This window comes from Danio rerio, chromosome 1, assembly GCF_052040795.2.
Source record: "Danio rerio strain M-AB ecotype USA chromosome 1, GRCz13ab, whole genome shotgun sequence".
Lineage (NCBI taxonomy): Eukaryota > Metazoa > Chordata > Actinopteri > Cypriniformes > Danionidae > Danio > Danio rerio.
Window position 1 is genome coordinate 30,570,611 of NC_141021.1, and position 21,333 is coordinate 30,591,943.

The following is a 21,333-nucleotide window of genomic DNA, read 5'->3' on the forward strand; positions in this document are numbered from 1 at the left end:
TGCAATAAAACCAGATCCAGCCATAAAATGCATCATTCTTTTTTGTTTTAGACAACATTTCATGCACTGTTAAACATGTTAAAGCAAGTTGCAAGTGAAAATCTATGTCTCTGACTGAGTTTGCATTACTGTGATTTGACCTCTCTGCTGGCTGAGATAAGCTCATTTTCAACATCCAATTCAGAATGTAATAAAACCAGATCCAGCCATAAAATGCATCATTCTTTTTTGTTTTAGACAACATTTCATGCACTGTTAAACATGTTAAAGCAAGTTGCAAGTGAAAATCTATGTCTCTGACTGAGTTTGCATTACTGTGATTTGACCTCTCTGCTGGCTGAGATAAGCTCATTTTCAACGTCCAATTCAGAATGTAATAAAACCTGATCCAGCTATAAAATGCATCATTCTTTTTTGTTTTAGACAACATTTCATGCACTGTTAAACATGTTAAAGCAAGTTGCAAGTGAAAATCTATGTCTCTGACTGAGTTTGCATTTCTGTGATTTGACCTCTCTGCTGGCTGAGATAAGCTCATTTTCAACGTCCAATTCAGAATGTAATAAAACCAGATCCAGCTATAAAATGCATCATTCTTTTTTGTTTTAGACAACATTTCATGCACTGTTAAACATGTTAAAGCAAGTTGCAAGTGAAAATCTATGTCTCTGACTGAGTTTGCATTACTGTGATTTGACCTCTCTGCTGGCTGAGATAAGCTCATTTTCAACGTCCAATTCAGAATGTAATAAAACCAGATCCAGCCATAAAATGCATCATTCTTTTTTGTTTTAGACAACATTTCATGCACTGTTAAACATGTTAAAGCAAGTTGCAAGTGAAAATCTATGTCTCTGACTGAGTTTGCATTACTGTGATTTGACCTCTCTGCTGGCTGAGATAAGCTCATTTTCAACGTCCAATTCAGAATGTAATAAAACCAGATCCAGCTATAAAATGCATCATTCTTTTTTGTTTCAGACAACATTTCATACACTGTTAAACATGTTAAAGCAAGTTGCAAGTGAAAATCTATGTCTCTGACTGAGTTTGCATTACTGTGATTTGACCTCTCTGCTGGCTGAGATAAGCTCATTTTCAACGTCCAATTCAGAATGCAATAAAACCAGATCCAGCCATAAAATGCATCATTCTTTTTTGTTTTAGACAACATTTCATGCACTGTTAAACATGTTAAAGCAAGTTGCAAGTGAAAATCTATGTCTCTGACTGAGTTTGCATTACTGTGATTTGACCTCTCTGCTGGCTGAGATAAGCTCATTTTCAACGTCCAATTCAGAATGTAATAAAAACAGATCCAGCCATAAAATGCATCATTCTTTTTTGTTTTAGACAACATTTCATGCACTGTTAAACATGTTAAAGCAAGTTGCAAGTGAAAATCTATGTCTCTGACTGAGTTTGCATTTCTGTGATTTGACCTCTCTGCTGGCTGAGATAAGCTCATTTTCAACGTCCAATTCAGAATGTAATAAAACCTGATCCAGCTATAAAATGCATCATTCTTTTTTGTTTTAGACAACATTTCATGCACTGTTAAACATGTTAAAGCAAGTTGCAAGTGAAAATCTATGTCTCTGACTGAGTTTGCATTACTGTGATTTGACCTCTCTGCTGGCTGAGATAAGCTCATTTTCAACGTCCAATTCAGAATGTAATAAAACCAGATCCAGCCATAAAATGCATCATTCTTTTTTGTTTTAGACAACATTTCATGCACTGTTAAACATGTTAAAGCAAGTTGCAAGTGAAAATCTATGTCTCTGACTGAGTTTGCATTACTGTGATTTGACCTCTCTGCTGGCTGAGATAAGCTCATTTTCAACGTCCAATTCAGAATGTAATAAAACCAGATCCAGCCATAAAATGCATCATTCTTTTTTGTTTTAGACAACATTTCATGCACTGTTAAACATGTTAAAGCAAGTTGCAAGTGAAAATCTATGTCTCTGACTGAGTTTGCATTACTGTGATTTGACCTCTCTGCTGGCTGAGATAAGCTCATTTTCAACGTCCAATTCAGAATGTAATAAAACCAGATCCAGCCATAAAATGCATCATTCTTTTTTGTTTTAGACAACATTTCATGCACTGTTAAACATGTTAAAGCAAGTTGCAAGTGAAAATCTATGTCTCTGACTGAGTTTGCATTACTGTGATTTGACCTCTCTGCTGGCTGAGATAAGCTCATTTTCAACGTCCAATTCAGAATGTAATAAAACCAGATCCAGCCATAAAATGCATCATTCTTTTTTGTTTTAGACAACATTTCATGCACTGTTAAACATGTTAAAGCAAGTTGCAAGTGAAAATCTATGTCTCTGACTGAGTTTGCATTACTGTGATTTGACCTCTCTGCTGGCTGAGATAAGCTCATTTTCAACGTCCAATTCAGAATGTAATAAAACCAGATCCAGCTATAAAATGCATCATTCTTTTTTGTTTCAGACAACATTTCATGCACTGTTAAACATGTTAAAGAAAGTTGCAAGTGAAAATCTATGTCTCTGACTGAGTTTGCATTACTGTGATTTGACCTCTCTGCTGGCTGAGATAAGCTCATTTTCAACGTCCAATTCAGAATGTAATAAAACCAGATCCAGCCATAAAATGCATCATTCTTTTTTGTTTTAGACAACATTTCATGCACTGTTAAACATGTTAAAGCAAGTTGCAAGTGAAAATCTATGTCTCTGACTGAGTTTGCATTACTGTGATTTGACCTCTCTGCTGGCTGAGATAAGCTCATTTTCAACGTCCAATTCAGAATGTAATAAAACCAGATCCAGCCATAAAATGCATCATTCTTTTTTGTTTTAGACAACATTTCATGCACTGTTAAACATGTTAAAGCAAGTTGCAAGTGAAAATCTATGTCTCTGACTGAGTTTGCATTACTGTGATTTGACCTCTCTGCTGGCTGAGATAAGCTCATTTTCAACGTCCAATTCAGAATGTAATAAAACCAGATCCAGCTATAAAATGCATCATTCTTTTTTGTTTCAGACAACATTTCATGCACTGTTAAACATGTTAAAGCAAGTTGCAAGTGAAAATCTATGTCTCTGACTGAGTTTGCATTACTGTGATTTGACCTCTCTGCTGGCTGAGATAAGCTCATTTTCAACGTCCAATTCAGAATGCAATAAAACCAGATCCAGCCATAAAATGCATCATTCTTTTTTGTTTTAGACAACATTTCATGCACTGTTAAACATGTTAAAGCAAGTTGCAAGTGAAAATCTATGTCTCTGACTGAGTTTGCATTACTGTGATTTGACCTCTCTGCTGGCTGAGATAAGCTCATTTTCAACGTCCAATTCAGAATGTAATAAAAACAGATCCAGCCATAAAATGCATCATTCTTTTTTGTTTTAGACAACATTTCATGCACTGTTAAACATGTTAAAGCAAGTTGCAAGTGAAAATCTATGTCTCTGACTGAGTTTGCATTTCTGTGATTTGACCTCTCTGCTGGCTGAGATAAGCTCATTTTCAACGTCCAATTCAGAATGTAATAAAACCTGATCCAGCTATAAAATGCATCATTCTTTTTTGTTTTAGACAACATTTCATGCACTGTTAAACATGTTAAAGCAAGTTGCAAGTGAAAATCTATGTCTCTGACTGAGTTTGCATTATTGTGATTTGACCTCTCTGCTGGCTGAGATAAGCTCATTTTCAACGTCCAATTCAGAATGTAATAAAACCAGATCCAGCTATAAAATGCATCATTCTTTTTTGTTTTAGACAACATTTCATGCACTGTTAAACATGTTAAAGCAAGTTGCAAGTGAAAATCTATGTCTCTGACTGAGTTTGCATTACTGTGATTTGACCTCTCTGCTGGCTGAGATAAGCTCATTTTCAACGTCCAATTCAGAATGTAATAAAACCAGATCCAGCCATAAAATGCATCATTCTTTTTTGTTTTAGACAACATTTCATGCACTGTTAAACATGTTAAAGCAAGTTGCAAGTGAAAATCTATGTCTCTGACTGAGTTTGCATTACTGTGATTTGACCTCTCTGCTGGCTGAGATAAGCTCATTTTCAACGTCCAATTCAGAATGTAATAAAACCAGATCCAGCCATAAAATGCATCATTCTTTTTTGTTTTAGACAACATTTCATGCACTGTTAAACATGTTAAAGCAAGTTGCAAGTGAAAATCTATGTCTCTGACTGAGTTTGCATTACTGTGATTTGACCTCTCTGCTGGCTGAGATAAGCTCATTTTCAACGTCCAATTCAGAATGTAATAAAACCAGATCCAGCCATAAAATGCATCATTCTTTTTTGTTTTAGACAACATTTCATGCACTGTTAAACATGTTAAAGCAAGTTGCAAGTGAAAATCTATGTCTCTGACTGAGTTTGCATTACTGTGATTTGACCTCTCTGCTGGCTGAGATAAGCTCATTTTCAACGTCCAATTCAGAATGTAATAAAACCAGATCCAGCCATAAAATGCATCATTCTTTTTTGTTTTAGACAACATTTCATGCACTGTTAAACATGTTAAAGCAAGTTGCAAGTGAAAATCTATGTCTCTGACTGAGTTTGCATTACTGTGATTTGACCTCTCTGCTGGCTGAGATAAGCTCATTTTCAACGTCCAATTCAGAATGCAATAAAACCAGATCCAGCCATAAAATGCATCATTCTTTTTTGTTTTAGACAACATTTCATGCACTGTTAAACATGTTAAAGCAAGTTGCAAGTGAAAATCTATGTCTCTGACTGAGTTTGCATTACTGTGATTTGACCTCTCTGCTGGCTGAGATAAGCTCATTTTCAACATCCAATTCAGAATGTAATAAAACCAGATCCAGCCATAAAATGCATCATTCTTTTTTGTTTTAGACAACATTTCATGCACTGTTAAACATGTTAAAGCAAGTTGCAAGTGAAAATCTATGTCTCTGACTGAGTTTGCATTACTGTGATTTGACCTCTCTGCTGGCTGAGATAAGCTCATTTTCAACGTCCAATTCAGAATGTAATAAAACCTGATCCAGCTATAAAATGCATCATTCTTTTTTGTTTTAGACAACATTTCATGCACTGTTAAACATGTTAAAGCAAGTTGCAAGTGAAAATCTATGTCTCTGACTGAGTTTGCATTTCTGTGATTTGACCTCTCTGCTGGCTGAGATAAGCTCATTTTCAACGTCCAATTCAGAATGTAATAAAACCAGATCCAGCTATAAAATGCATCATTCTTTTTTGTTTTAGACAACATTTCATGCACTGTTAAACATGTTAAAGCAAGTTGCAAGTGAAAATCTATGTCTCTGACTGAGTTTGCATTACTGTGATTTGACCTCTCTGCTGGCTGAGATAAGCTCATTTTCAACGTCCAATTCAGAATGTAATAAAACCAGATCCAGCCATAAAATGCATCATTCTTTTTTGTTTTAGACAACATTTCATGCACTGTTAAACATGTTAAAGCAAGTTGCAAGTGAAAATCTATGTCTCTGACTGAGTTTGCATTACTGTGATTTGACCTCTCTGCTGGCTGAGATAAGCTCATTTTCAACGTCCAATTCAGAATGTAATAAAACCAGATCCAGCTATAAAATGCATCATTCTTTTTTGTTTCAGACAACATTTCATACACTGTTAAACATGTTAAAGCAAGTTGCAAGTGAAAATCTATGTCTCTGACTGAGTTTGCATTACTGTGATTTGACCTCTCTGCTGGCTGAGATAAGCTCATTTTCAACGTCCAATTCAGAATGTAATAAAAACAGATCCAGCCATAAAATGCATCATTCTTTTTTGTTTTAGACAACATTTCATGCACTGTTAAACATGTTAAAGCAAGTTGCAAGTGAAAATGTATGTCTCTGACTGAGTTTGCATTTCTGTGATTTGACCTCTCTGCTGGCTGAGATAAGCTCATTTTCAACGTCCAATTCAGAATGTAATAAAACCTGATCCAGCTATAAAATGCATCATTCTTTTTTGTTTTAGACAACATTTCATGCACTGTTAAACATGTTAAAGCAAGTTGCAAGTGAAAATCTATGTCTCTGACTGAGTTTGCATTACTGTGATTTGACCTCTCTGCTGGCTGAGATAAGCTCATTTTCAACATCCAATTCAGAATGTAATAAAACCAGATCCAGCCATAAAATGCATCATTCTTTTTTGTTTTAGACAACATTTTATGCACTGTTAAACATGTTAAAGCAAGTTGCAAGTGAAAATCTATGTCTCTGACTGAGTTTGCATTACTGTGATTTGACCTCTCTGCTGGCTGAGATGAGCTCATTTTCAACGTCCATTTTAGAAAGTGATAAAAACAGATCCAGCCATAAAATGCATCATTCTTTTTTGTTTTAGACAACATTTCATGCACTGTTAAACATGTTAAAGCAAGTTGCAAGTGAAAATCTATGTCTCTGACTGAGTTTGCATTACTGTGGTTTGACCTCTCTGCTGGCTGAGATAAGCTCATTTTCAACATCCAATTCAGAATGTAATAAAACCAGATCCAGCCATAAAATGCATCATTCTTTTTTGTTTTAGACAACATTTCATGCACTGTTAAACATGTTAAAGCAAGTTGCAAGTGAAAATCTATGTCTCTGACTGAGTTTGCATTACTGTGATTTGACCTCTCTGCTGGCTGAGATAAGCTCATTTTCAACGTCCAATTCAGAATGTAATAAAACCTGATCCAGCTATAAAATGCATCATTCTTTTTTGTTTTAGACAACATTTCATGCACTGTTAAACATGTTAAAGCAAGTTGCAAGTGAAAATCTATGTCTCTGACTAAGTTTGCATTACTGTGATTTGACCTCTCTGCTGGCTGAGATAAGCTCATTTTCAACGTCCAATTCAGAATGTAATAAAACCAGATCCAGCCATAAAATGCATCATTCTTTTTTGTTTTAGACAACATTTCATGCACTGTTAAACATGTTAAAGCAAGTTGCAAGTGAAAATCTATGTCTCTGACTGAGTTTGCATTACTGTGATTTGACCTCTTTGCTGGCTGAGATAAGCTCATTTTCAACGTCCAATTCAGAATGTAATAAATTCTGATCCAGCTATAAAATGCATCATTCTTTTTTGTTTTAGACAACATTTCATGCACTGTTAAACATGTTAAAGCAAGTTGCAAGTGAAAATCTATGTCTCTGACTGAGTTTGCATTACTGTGATTTGACCTCTCTGCTGGCTGAGATAAGCTCATTTTCAACGTCCAATTCAGAATGTAATAAAACCAGATCCAGCCATAAAATGCATCATTCTTTTTTGTTTTAGACAACATTTCATGCACTGTTAAACATGTTAAAGCAAGTTGCAAGTGAAAATCTATGTCTCTGACTGAGTTTGCATTACTGTGATTTGACCTCTCTGCTGGCTGAGATAAGCTCACTTTCAACGTCCAATTCAGAATGTAATAAAACCAGATCCAGCCATAAAATGCATCATTCTTTTTTGTTTTAGACAACATTTCATGCACTGTTAAACATGTTAAAGCAAGTTGCAAGTGAAAATCTATGTCTCTGACTGAGTTTGCATTACTGTGATTTGACCTCTCTGCTGGCTGAGATAAGCTCATTTTCAACGTCCAATTCAGAATGTAATAAAACCAGATCCAGCCATAAAATGCATCATTCTTTTTAGTTTTAGACAACATTTCATGCACTGTTAAACATGTTAAAGCAAGTTGCAAGTGAAAATCTATGTCTCTGACTGAGTTTGCATTATTGTGATTTGACCTCTCTGCTGGCTGAGATAAGCTCATTTTCAACGTCCAATTCAGAATGTAATAAAACCAGATCCAGCCATAAAATGCATCATTCTTTTTTGTTTTAGACAACATTTCATGCACTGTTAAACATGTTAAAGCAAGTTGCAAGTGAAAATCTATGTCTCTGACTGAGTTTGCATTACTGTGATTTGACCTCTCTGCTGGCTGAGATAAGCTCACTTTCAACGTCCAATTCAGAATGTAATAAAACCAGATCCAGCCATAAAATGCATCATTCTTTTTTGTTTTAGACAACATTTCATGCACTGTTAAACATGTTAAAGCAAGTTGCAAGTGAAAATCTATGTCTCTGACTGAGTTTGCATTATTGTGATTTGACCTCTCTGCTGGCTGAGATAAGCTCATTTTCAACGTCCAATTCAGAATGTAATAAAACCAGATCCAGCTATAAAATGCATCATTCTTTTTTGTTTTAGACAACATTTCATGCACTGTTAAACATGTTAAAGCAAGTTGCAAGTGAAAATCTATGTCTCTGACTGAGTTTGCATTACTGTGATTTGACCTCTCTGCTGGCTGAGATAAGCTCATTTTCAACGTCCAATTCAGAATGTAATAAAACCAGATCCAGCCATAAAATGCATCATTCTTTTTTGTTTTAGACAACATTTCATGCACTGTTAAACATGTTAAAGCAAGTTGCAAGTGAAAATCTATGTCTCTGACTGAGTTTGCATTACTGTGATTTGACCTCTCTGCTGGCTGAGATAAGCTCATTTTCAACGTCCAATTCAGAATGTAATAAAACCAGATCCAGCTATAAAATGCATCATTCTTTTTTGTTTCAGACAACATTTCATGCACTGTTAAACATGTTAAAGCAAGTTGCAAGTGAAAATCTATGTCTCTGACTGAGTTTGCATTACTGTGATTTGACCTCTCTGCTGGCTGAGATAAGCTCATTTTCAACATCCAATTCAGAATGTAATAAAACCAGATCCAGCCATAAAATGCATCATTCTTTTTTGTTTTAGACAACATTTCATGCACTGTTAAACATGTTAAAGCAAGTTGCAAGTGAAAATCTATGTCTCTGACTGAGTTTGCATTACTGTGATTTGACCTCTCTGCTGGCTGAGATAAGCTCATTTTCAACGTCCAATTCAGAATGTAATAAAACCAGATCCAGCCATAAAATGCATCATTCTTTTTTGTTTTAGACAACATTTCATGCACTGTTAAACATGTTAAAGCAAGTTGCAAGTGAAAATCTATGTCTCTGACTGAGTTTGCATTACTGTGATTTGACCTCTCTGCTGGCTGAGATAAGCTCACTTTCAACGTCCAATTCAGAATGTAATAAAACCAGATCCAGCCATAAAATGCATCATTCTTTTTTGTTTTAGACAACATTTCATGCACTGTTAAACATGTTAAAGCAAGTTGCAAGTGAAAATCTATGTCTCTGACTGAGTTTGCATTACTGTGATTTGACCTCTCTGCTGGCTGAGATAAGCTCATTTTCAACGTCCAATTCAGAATGTAATAAAACCAGATCCAGCCATAAAATGCATCATTCTTTTTAGTTTTAGACAACATTTCATGCACTGTTAAACATGTTAAAGCAAGTTGCAAGTGAAAATCTATGTCTCTGACTGAGTTTGCATTATTGTGATTTGACCTCTCTGCTGGCTGAGATAAGCTCATTTTCAACGTCCAATTCAGAATGTAATAAAACCAGATCCAGCCATAAAATGCATCATTCTTTTTTGTTTTAGACAACATTTCATGCACTGTTAAACATGTTAAAGCAAGTTGCAAGTGAAAATCTATGTCTCTGACTGAGTTTGCATTACTGTGATTTGACCTCTCTGCTGGCTGAGATAAGCTCACTTTCAACGTCCAATTCAGAATGTAATAAAACCAGATCCAGCCATAAAATGCATCATTCTTTTTTGTTTTAGACAACATTTCATGCACTGTTAAACATGTTAAAGCAAGTTGCAAGTGAAAATCTATGTCTCTGACTGAGTTTGCATTACTGTGATTTGACCTCTCTGCTGGCTGAGATAAGCTCATTTTCAACGTCCAATTCAGAATGTAATAAAACCAGATCCAGCCATAAAATGCATCATTCTTTTTTGTTTTAGACAACATTTCATGCACTGTTAAACATGTTAAAGCAAGTTGCAAGTGAAAATCTATGTCTCTGACTGAGTTTGCATTATTGTGATTTGACCTCTCTGCTGGCTGAGATAAGCTCATTTTCAACGTCCAATTCAGAATGTAATAAAACCAGATCCAGCTATAAAATGCATCATTCTTTTTTGTTTTAGACAACATTTCATGCACTGTTAAACATGTTAAAGCAAGTTGCAAGTGAAAATCTATGTCTCTGACTGAGTTTGCATTACTGTGATTTGACCTCTCTGCTGGCTGAGATAAGCTCATTTTCAACGTCCAATTCAGAATGTAATAAAACCAGATCCAGCCATAAAATGCATCATTCTTTTTTGTTTTAGACAACATTTCATGCACTGTTAAACATGTTAAAGCAAGTTGCAAGTGAAAATCTATGTCTCTGACTGAGTTTGCATTACTGTGATTTGACCTCTCTGCTGGCTGAGATAAGCTCATTTTCAACGTCCAATTCAGAATGTAATAAAACCAGATCCAGCTATAAAATGCATCATTCTTTTTTGTTTCAGACAACATTTCATGCACTGTTAAACATGTTAAAGCAAGTTGCAAGTGAAAATCTATGTCTCTGACTGAGTTTGCATTACTGTGATTTGACCTCTCTGCTGGCTGAGATAAGCTCATTTTCAACATCCAATTCAGAATGTAATAAAACCAGATCCAGCCATAAAATGCATCATTCTTTTTTGTTTTAGACAACATTTCATGCACTGTTAAACATGTTAAAGCAAGTTGCAAGTGAAAATCTATGTCTCTGACTGAGTTTGCATTACTGTGATTTGACCTCTCTGCTGGCTGAGATAAGCTCATTTTCAACGTCCATTTTAGAAAGTGATAAAAACAGATCCAGCCATAAAATGCATCATTCTTTTTTGTTTTAGACAACATTTCATGCACTGTTAAACATGTTAAAGCAAGTTGCAAGTGAAAATCTATGTCTCTGACTGAGTTTGCATTACTGTGATTTGACCTCTCTGCTGGCTGAGATAAGCTCATTTTCAACATCCAATTCAGAATGTAATAAAACCAGATCCAGCTATAAAATGCATCATTCTTTTTTGTTTCAGACAACATTTCATGCACTGTTAAACATGTTAAAGCAAGTTGCAAGTGAAAATCTATGTCTCTGACTGAGTTTGCATTACTGTGATTTGACCTCTCTGCTGGCTGAGATAAGCTCATTTTCAACGTCCAATTCAGAATGCAATAAAACCAGATCCAGCCATAAAATGCATCATTCTTTTTTGTTTTAGACAACATTTCATGCACTGTTAAACATGTTAAAGCAAGTTGCAAGTGAAAATCTATGTCTCTGACTGAGTTTGCATTACTGTGATTTGACCTCTCTGCTGGCTGAGATAAGCTCATTTTCAACGTCCAATTCAGAATGTAATAAAAACAGATCCAGCCATAAAATGCATCATTCTTTTTTGTTTTAGACAACATTTCATGCACTGTTAAACATGTTAAAGCAAGTTGCAAGTGAAAATCTATGTCTCTGACTGAGTTTGCATTTCTGTGATTTGACCTCTCTGCTGGCTGAGATAAGCTCATTTTCAACGTCCAATTCAGAATGTAATAAAACCTGATCCAGCTATAAAATGCATCATTCTTTTTTGTTTTAGACAACATTTCATGCACTGTTAAACATGTTAAAGCAAGTTGCAAGTGAAAATCTATGTCTCTGACTGAGTTTGCATTATTGTGATTTGACCTCTCTGCTGGCTGAGATAAGCTCATTTTCAACGTCCAATTCAGAATGTAATAAAACCAGATCCAGCTATAAAATGCATCATTCTTTTTTGTTTTAGACAACATTTCATGCACTGTTAAACATGTTAAAGCAAGTTGCAAGTGAAAATCTATGTCTCTGACTGAGTTTGCATTACTGTGATTTGACCTCTCTGCTGGCTGAGATAAGCTCATTTTCAACGTCCAATTCAGAATGTAATAAAACCAGATCCAGCCATAAAATGCATCATTCTTTTTTGTTTTAGACAACATTTCATGCACTGTTAAACATGTTAAAGCAAGTTGCAAGTGAAAATCTATGTCTCTGACTGAGTTTGCATTACTGTGATTTGACCTCTCTGCTGGCTGAGATAAGCTCATTTTCAACGTCCAATTCAGAATGCAATAAAACCAGATCCAGCCATAAAATGCATCATTCTTTTTTGTTTTAGACAACATTTCATGCACTGTTAAACATGTTAAAGCAAGTTGCAAGTGAAAATCTATGTCTCTGACTGAGTTTGCATTACTGTGATTTGACCTCTCTGCTGGCTGAGATAAGCTCATTTTCAACGTCCAATTCAGAATGTAATAAAACCAGATCCAGCCATAAAATGCATCATTCTTTTTTGTTTTAGACAACATTTCATGCACTGTTAAACATGTTAAAGCAAGTTGCAAGTGAAAATCTATGTCTCTGACTGAGTTTGCATTACTGTGATTTGACCTCTCTGCTGGCTGAGATAAGCTCATTTTCAACGTCCAATTCAGAATGTAATAAAACCTGATCCAGCTATAAAATGCATCATTCTTTTTTGTTTTAGACAACATTTCATGCACTGTTAAACATGTTAAAGCAAGTTGCAAGTGAAAATCTATGTCTCTGACTGAGTTTGCATTTCTGTGATTTGACCTCTCTGCTGGCTGAGATAAGCTCATTTTCAACGTCCAATTCAGAATGTAATAAAACCAGATCCAGCTATAAAATGCATCATTCTTTTTTGTTTTAGACAACATTTCATGCACTGTTAAACATGTTAAAGCAAGTTGCAAGTGAAAATCTATGTCTCTGACTGAGTTTGCATTACTGTGATTTGACCTCTCTGCTGGCTGAGATAAGCTCATTTTCAACGTCCAATTCAGAATGTAATAAAACCAGATCCAGCCATAAAATGCATCATTCTTTTTTGTTTTAGACAACATTTCATGCACTGTTAAACATGTTAAAGCAAGTTGCAAGTGAAAATCTATGTCTCTGACTGAGTTTGCATTACTGTGATTTGACCTCTCTGCTGGCTGAGATAAGCTCATTTTCAACGTCCAATTCAGAATGTAATAAAACCAGATCCAGCTATAAAATGCATCATTCTTTTTTGTTTCAGACAACATTTCATACACTGTTAAACATGTTAAAGCAAGTTGCAAGTGAAAATCTATGTCTCTGACTGAGTTTGCATTACTGTGATTTGACCTCTCTGCTGGCTGAGATAAGCTCATTTTCAACGTCCAATTCAGAATGTAATAAAAACAGATCCAGCCATAAAATGCATCATTCTTTTTTGTTTTAGACAACATTTCATGCACTGTTAAACATGTTAAAGCAAGTTGCAAGTGAAAATGTATGTCTCTGACTGAGTTTGCATTTCTGTGATTTGACCTCTCTGCTGGCTGAGATAAGCTCATTTTCAACGTCCAATTCAGAATGTAATAAAACCTGATCCAGCTATAAAATGCATCATTCTTTTTTGTTTTAGACAACATTTCATGCACTGTTAAACATGTTAAAGCAAGTTGCAAGTGAAAATCTATGTCTCTGACTGAGTTTGCATTACTGTGATTTGACCTCTCTGCTGGCTGAGATAAGCTCATTTTCAACATCCAATTCAGAATGTAATAAAACCAGATCCAGCCATAAAATGCATCATTCTTTTTTGTTTTAGACAACATTTCATGCACTGTTAAACATGTTAAAGCAAGTTGCAAGTGAAAATCTATGTCTCTGACTGAGTTTGCATTACTGTGATTTGACCTCTCTGCTGGCTGAGATGAGCTCATTTTCAACGTCCATTTTAGAAAGTGATAAAAACAGATCCAGCCATAAAATGCATCATTCTTTTTTGTTTTAGACAACATTTCATGCACTGTTAAACATGTTAAAGCAAGTTGCAAGTGAAAATCTATGTCTCTGACTGAGTTTGCATTACTGTGGTTTGACCTCTCTGCTGGCTGAGATAAGCTCATTTTCAACATCCAATTCAGAATGTAATAAAACCAGATCCAGCCATAAAATGCATCATTCTTTTTTGTTTTAGACAACATTTCATGCACTGTTAAACATGTTAAAGCAAGTTGCAAGTGAAAATCTATGTCTCTGACTGAGTTTGCATTACTGTGATTTGACCTCTCTGCTGGCTGAGATAAGCTCATTTTCAACGTCCAATTCAGAATGTAATAAAACCTGATCCAGCTATAAAATGCATCATTCTTTTTTGTTTTAGACAACATTTCATGCACTGTTAAACATGTTAAAGCAAGTTGCAAGTGAAAATCTATGTCTCTGACTAAGTTTGCATTACTGTGATTTGACCTCTCTGCTGGCTGAGATAAGCTCATTTTCAACGTCCAATTCAGAATGTAATAAAACCAGATCCAGCCATAAAATGCATCATTCTTTTTTGTTTTAGACAACATTTCATGCACTGTTAAACATGTTAAAGCAAGTTGCAAGTGAAAATCTATGTCTCTGACTGAGTTTGCATTACTGTGATTTGACCTCTTTGCTGGCTGAGATAAGCTCATTTTCAACGTCCAATTCAGAATGTAATAAATTCTGATCCAGCTATAAAATGCATCATTCTTTTTTGTTTTAGACAACATTTCATGCACTGTTAAACATGTTAAAGCAAGTTGCAAGTGAAAATCTATGTCTCTGACTGAGTTTGCATTACTGTGATTTGACCTCTCTGCTGGCTGAGATAAGCTCATTTTCAACGTCCAATTCAGAATGTAATAAAACCAGATCCAGCCATAAAATGCATCATTCTTTTTTGTTTTAGACAACATTTCATGCACTGTTAAACATGTTAAAGCAAGTTGCAAGTGAAAATCTATGTCTCTGACTGAGTTTGCATTACTGTGATTTGACCTCTCTGCTGGCTGAGATAAGCTCACTTTCAACGTCCAATTCAGAATGTAATAAAACCAGATCCAGCCATAAAATGCATCATTCTTTTTTGTTTTAGACAACATTTCATGCACTGTTAAACATGTTAAAGCAAGTTGCAAGTGAAAATCTATGTCTCTGACTGAGTTTGCATTACTGTGATTTGACCTCTCTGCTGGCTGAGATAAGCTCATTTTCAACGTCCAATTCAGAATGTAATAAAACCAGATCCAGCCATAAAATGCATCATTCTTTTTAGTTTTAGACAACATTTCATGCACTGTTAAACATGTTAAAGCAAGTTGCAAGTGAAAATCTATGTCTCTGACTGAGTTTGCATTATTGTGATTTGACCTCTCTGCTGGCTGAGATAAGCTCATTTTCAACGTCCAATTCAGAATGTAATAAAACCAGATCCAGCCATAAAATGCATCATTCTTTTTTGTTTTAGACAACATTTCATGCACTGTTAAACATGTTAAAGCAAGTTGCAAGTGAAAATCTATGTCTCTGACTGAGTTTGCATTACTGTGATTTGACCTCTCTGCTGGCTGAGATAAGCTCACTTTCAACGTCCAATTCAGAATGTAATAAAACCAGATCCAGCCATAAAATGCATCATTCTTTTTTGTTTTAGACAACATTTCATGCACTGTTAAACATGTTAAAGCAAGTTGCAAGTGAAAATCTATGTCTCTGACTGAGTTTGCATTACTGTGATTTGACCTCTCTGCTGGCTGAGATAAGCTCATTTTCAACGTCCAATTCAGAATGTAATAAAACCAGATCCAGCTATAAAATGCATCATTCTTTTTTGTTTCAGACAACATTTCATGCACTGTTAAACATGTTAAAGCAAGTTGCAAGTGAAAATCTATGTCTCTGACTGAGTTTGCATTACTGTGATTTGACCTCTCTGCTGGCTGAGATAAGCTCATTTTCAACGTCCAATTCAGAATGTAATAAAACCAGATCCAGCCATAAAATGCATCATTCTTTTTAGTTTTAGACAACATTTCATGCACTGTTAAACATGTTAAAGCAAGTTGCAAGTGAAAATCTATGTCTCTGACTGAGTTTGCATTACTGTGATTTGACCTCTCTGCTGGCTGAGATAAGCTCATTTTCAACGTCCAATTCAGAATGTAATAAAACCAGATCCAGCCATAAAATGCATCATTCTTTTTTGTTTTAGACAACATTTCATGCACTGTTAAACATGTTAAAGCAAGTTGCAAGTGAAAATCTATGTCTCTGACTGAGTTTGCATTACTGTGATTTGACCTCTCTGCTGGCTGAGATAAGCTCATTTTCAACGTCCAATTCAGAATGTAATAAAACCAGATCCAGCTATAAAATGCATCATTCTTTTTTGTTTCAGACAACATTTCATGCACTGTTAAACATGTTAAAGCAAGTTGCAAGTGAAAATCTATGTCTCTGACTGAGTTTGCATTACTGTGATTTGACCTCTCTGCTGGCTGAGATAAGCTCATTTTCAACGTCCAATTCAGAATGCAATAAAACCAGATCCAGCCATAAAATGCATCATTCTTTTTTGTTTTAGACAACATTTCATGCACTGTTAAACATGTTAAAGCAAGTTGCAAGTGAAAATCTATGTCTCTGACTGAGTTTGCATTACTGTGATTTGACCTCTCTGCTGGCTGAGATAAGCTCATTTTCAACGTCCAATTCAGAATGTAATAAAAACAGATCCAGCCATAAAATGCATCATTCTTTTTTGTTTTAGACAACATTTCATGCACTGTTAAACATGTTAAAGCAAGTTGCAAGTGAAAATCTATGTCTCTGACTGAGTTTGCATTTCTGTGATTTGACCTCTCTGCTGGCTGAGATAAGCTCATTTTCAACGTCCAATTCAGAATGTAATAAAACCTGATCCAGCTGTAAAATGCATCATTCTTTTTTGTTTTAGACAACATTTCATGCACTGTTAAACATGTTAAAGCAAGTTGCAAGTGAAAATCTATGTCTCTGACTGAGTTTGCATTACTGTGATTTGACCTCTCTGCTGGCTGAGATAAGCTCATTTTCAACGTCCAATTCAGAATGTAATAAAACCAGATCCAGCCATAAAATGCATCATTCTTTTTTGTTTTAGACAACATTTCATGCACTGTTAAACATGTTAAAGCAAGTTGCAAGTGAAAATCTATGTCTCTGACTGAGTTTGCATTACTGTGATTTGACCTCTCTGCTGGCTGAGATAAGCTCATTTTCAACGTCCAATTCAGAATGTAATAAAACCAGATCCAGCCATAAAATGCATCATTCTTTTTAGTTTTAGACAACATTTCATGCACTCTTAAACATGTTAAAGCAAGTTGCAAGTGAAAATCTATGTCTCTGACTGAGTTTGCATTATTGTGATTTGACCTCTCTGCTGGCTGAGATAAGCCCATTTTCAACGTCCAATTCAGAATGTAATAAAACCAGATCCAGCTATAAAATGCATCATTCTTTTTTGTTTTAGACAACATTTCATGCACTGTTAAACATGTTAAAGCAAGTTGCAAGTGAAAATCTATGTCTCTGACTGAGTTTGCATTACTGTGATTTGACCTCTCTGCTGGCTGAGATAAGCTCATTTTCAACGTCCAATTCAGAATGTAATAAAACCAGATCCAGCTATAAAATGCATCATTCTTTTTTGTTTCAGACAACATTTCATGCACTGTTAAACATGTTAAAGCAAGTTGCAAGTGAAAATCTATGTCTCTGACTGAGTTTGCATTACTGTGATTTGACCTCTCTGCTGGCTGAGATAAGCTCATTTTCAACGTCCAATTCAGAATGCAATAAAACCAGATCCAGCCATAAAATGCATCATTCTTTTTTGTTTTAGACAACATTTCATGCACTGTTAAACATGTTAAAGCAAGTTGCAAGTGAAAATCTATGTCTCTGACTGAGTTTGCATTACTGTGATTTGACCTCTCTGCTGGCTGAGATAAGCTCATTTTCAACATCCAATTCAGAATGTAATAAAACCAGATCCAGCCATAAAATGCATCATTCTTTTTTGTTTTAGACAACATTTCATGCACTGTTAAACATGTTAAAGCAAGTTGCAAGTGAAAATCTATGTCTCTGACTGAGTTTGCATTACTGTGATTTGACCTCTCTGCTGGCTGAGATAAGCTCATTTTCAACGTCCAATTCAGAATGTAATAAAACCAGATCCAGCTATAAAATGCATCATTCTTTTTTGTTTCAGACAACATTTCATGCACTGTTAAACGTGATAAAGCAAGTTGCAAGTGAAAATCTATGTCTCTGACTGAGTTTGCATTACTGTGATTTGACCTCTCTGCTGGCTGAGATAAGCTCATTTTCAACGTCCAATTCAGAATGCAATAAAACCATATCCAGCCATAAAATGCATCATTCTTTTTTGTTTTAGACAACATTTCATGCACTGTTAAACATGTTAAAGCAAGTTGCAAGTGAAAATCTATGTCTCTGACTGAGTTTGCATTACTGTGATTTGACCTCTCTGCTGGCTGAGATAAGCTCATTTTCAACGTCCAATTCAGTATGTAATAAAACCTGATCCAGCTATAAAATGCATCATTCTTTTTTGTTTTAGACAACATTTCATGCACTGTTAAACATGTTAAAGCAAGTTGCAAGTGAAAATCTATGTCTCTGACTGAGTTTGCATTACTGTGATTTGACCTCTCTGCTGGCTGAGATAAGCTCATTTTCAACGTCCAATTCAGAATGTAATAAAACCAGATCCAGCTATAAAATGCATCATTCTTTTTTGTTTTAGACAACATTTCATGCACTGTTAAACATGTTAAAGCAAGTTGCAAGTGAAAATCTATGTCTCTGACTGAGTTTGCATTACTGTGATTTGACCTCTCTGCTGGCTGAGATAAGCTCATTTTCAACGTCCAATTCAGAATGTAATAAAACCAGATCCAGCCATAAAATGCATCATTCTTTTTAGTTTTAGACAACATTTCATGCACTGTTAAACATGTTAAAGCAAGTTGCAAGTGAAAATCTATGTCTCTGACTGAGTTTGCATTATTGTGATTTGACCTCTCTGCTGGCTGAGATAAGCTCATTTTCAACGTCCAATTCAGAATGTAATAAAACCAGATCCAGCTATAAAATGCATCATTCTTTTTTGTTTTAGACAACATTTCATGCACTGTTAAACATGTTAAAGCAAGTTGCAAGTGAAAATCTATGTCTCTGACTGAGTTTGCATTACTGTGATTTGACCTCTCTGCTGGCTGAGATAAGCTCATTTTCAACGTCCAATTCAGAATGTAATAAAACCAGATCCAGCCATAAAATGCATCATTCTTTTTTGTTTTAGACAACATTTCATGCACTGTTAAACATGTTAAAGCAAGTTGCAAGTGAAAATCTATGTCTCTGACTGAGTTTGCATTACTGTGATTTGACCTCTCTGCTGGCTGAGATAAGCTCATTTTCAACGTCCAATTCAGAATGCAATAAAACCAGATCCAGCCATAAAATGCATCATTCTTTTTTGTTTTAGACAACATTTCATGCACTGTTAAACATGTTAAAGCAAGTTGCAAGTGAAAATCTATGTCTCTGACTGAGTTTGCATTACTGTGATTTGACCTCTCTGCTGGCTGAGATAAGCTCATTTTCAACATCCAATTCAGAATGTAATAAAACCAGATCCAGCCATAAAATGCATCATTCTTTTTTGTTTTAGACAACATTTCATGCACTGTTAAACATGTTAAAGCAAGTTGCAAGTGAAAATCTATGTCTCTGACTGAGTTTGCATTACTGTGATTTGACCTCTCTGCTGGCTGAGATAAGCTCATTTTCAACGTCCAATTCAGAATGTAATAAAACCTGATCCAGCTATAAAATGCATCATTCTTTTTTGTTTTAGACAACATTTCATGCACTGTTAAACATGTTAAAGCAAGTTGCAAGTGAAAATCTATGTCTCTGACTGAGTTTGCATTTCTGTGATTTGACCTCTCTGCTGGCTGAGATAAGCTCATTTTCAACGTCCAATTCAGAATGTAATAAAACCAGATCCAGCTATAAAATGCATCATTCTTTTTTGTTTTAGACAACATTTCATGCACTGTTAAACATGTTAAAGCAAGTTGCAAGTGAAAATCTATGTCTCTGACTGAGTTTGCATTACTGTGATTTGACCTCTCTGCTGGCTGAGATAAGCTCATTGTCAACGTCCAATTCAGAATGTAATAAAACCAGATCCAGCCATAAAATGCATCATTCTTTTTTGTTTTAGACAACATTTCATGCACTGTTAAACATGTTAAAGCAAGTTGCAAGTGAAAATCTATGTCTCTGACTGAGTTTGCATTACTGTGATTTGACCTCTCTGCTGGCTGAGATAAGCTCATTTTCAACGTCCAATTCAGAATGTAATAAAAACAGATCCAGCCATAAAATGCATCATTCTTTTTTGTTTTAGACAACATTTCATGCACTGTTAAACATGTTAAAGCAAGTTGCAAGTGAAAATCTATGTCTCTGACTGAGTTTGCATTTCTGTGATTTGACCTCTCTGCTGGCTGAGATAAGCTCATTTTCAACGTCCAATTCAGAATGTAATAAAACCTGATCCAGCTATAAAATGCATCATTCTTTTTTGTTTTAGACAACATTTCATGCACTGTTAAACATGTTAAAGCAAGTTGCAAGTGAAAATCTATGTCTCTGACTGAGTTTGCATTATTGTGATTTGACCTCTCTGCTGGCTGAGATAAGCTCATTTTCAACGTCCAATTCAGAATGTAATAAAACCAGATCCAGCTATAAAATGCATCATTCTTTTTTGTTTTAGACAACATTTCATGCACTGTTAAACATGTTAAAGCAAGTTACAAGTGAAAATCTATGTCTCTGACTGAGTTTGCATTACTGTGATTTGACCTCTCTGCTGGCTGAGATAAGCTCATTTTCAACGTCCAATTCAGAATGTAATAAAACCAGATCCAGCCATAAAATGCATCATTCTTTTTTGTTTTAGACAACATTTCATGCACTGTTAAACATGTTAAAGCAAGTTGCAAGTGAAAATCTATGTCTCTGACTGAGTTTGCATTACTGTGATTTGACCTCTCTGCTGGCTGAGATAAGCTCATTTTCAACGTCCAATTCAGAATGCAATAAAACCAGATCCAGCCATAAAATGCATCATTCTTTTTTGTTTTAGACAACATTTCATGCACTGTTAAACATGTTAAAGCAAGTTGCAAGTGAAAATCTATGTCTCTGACTGAGTTTGCATTACTGTGATTTGACCTCTCTGCTGGCTGAGATAAGCTCATTTTCAACATCCAATTCAGAATGTAATAAAACCAGATCCAGCCATAAAATGCATCATTCTTTTTTGTTTTAGACAACATTTCATGCACTGTTAAACATGTTAAAGCAAGTTGCAAGTGAAAATCTATGTCTCTGACTGAGTTTGCATTAC

At 35.2% G+C, this 21,333-nt stretch overlaps 1 long non-coding RNA gene across 1 annotated transcript; it reads left to right on the forward strand.

The window, feature by feature from the left end:
• The first annotated feature begins 2,839 nt into the window (after nucleotides 1–2,839).
• On the forward strand, nucleotides 2,840–18,047 carry LOC147846865 (uncharacterized). The gene is made up of 3 exons (XR_015476650.1): nucleotides 2,840–3,349; nucleotides 10,973–11,905; nucleotides 17,297–18,047. It is a non-coding gene; the product is annotated as an uncharacterized LOC147846865 (long non-coding RNA).
• Nucleotides 18,048–21,333: the final 3,286 nt, after the last annotated feature.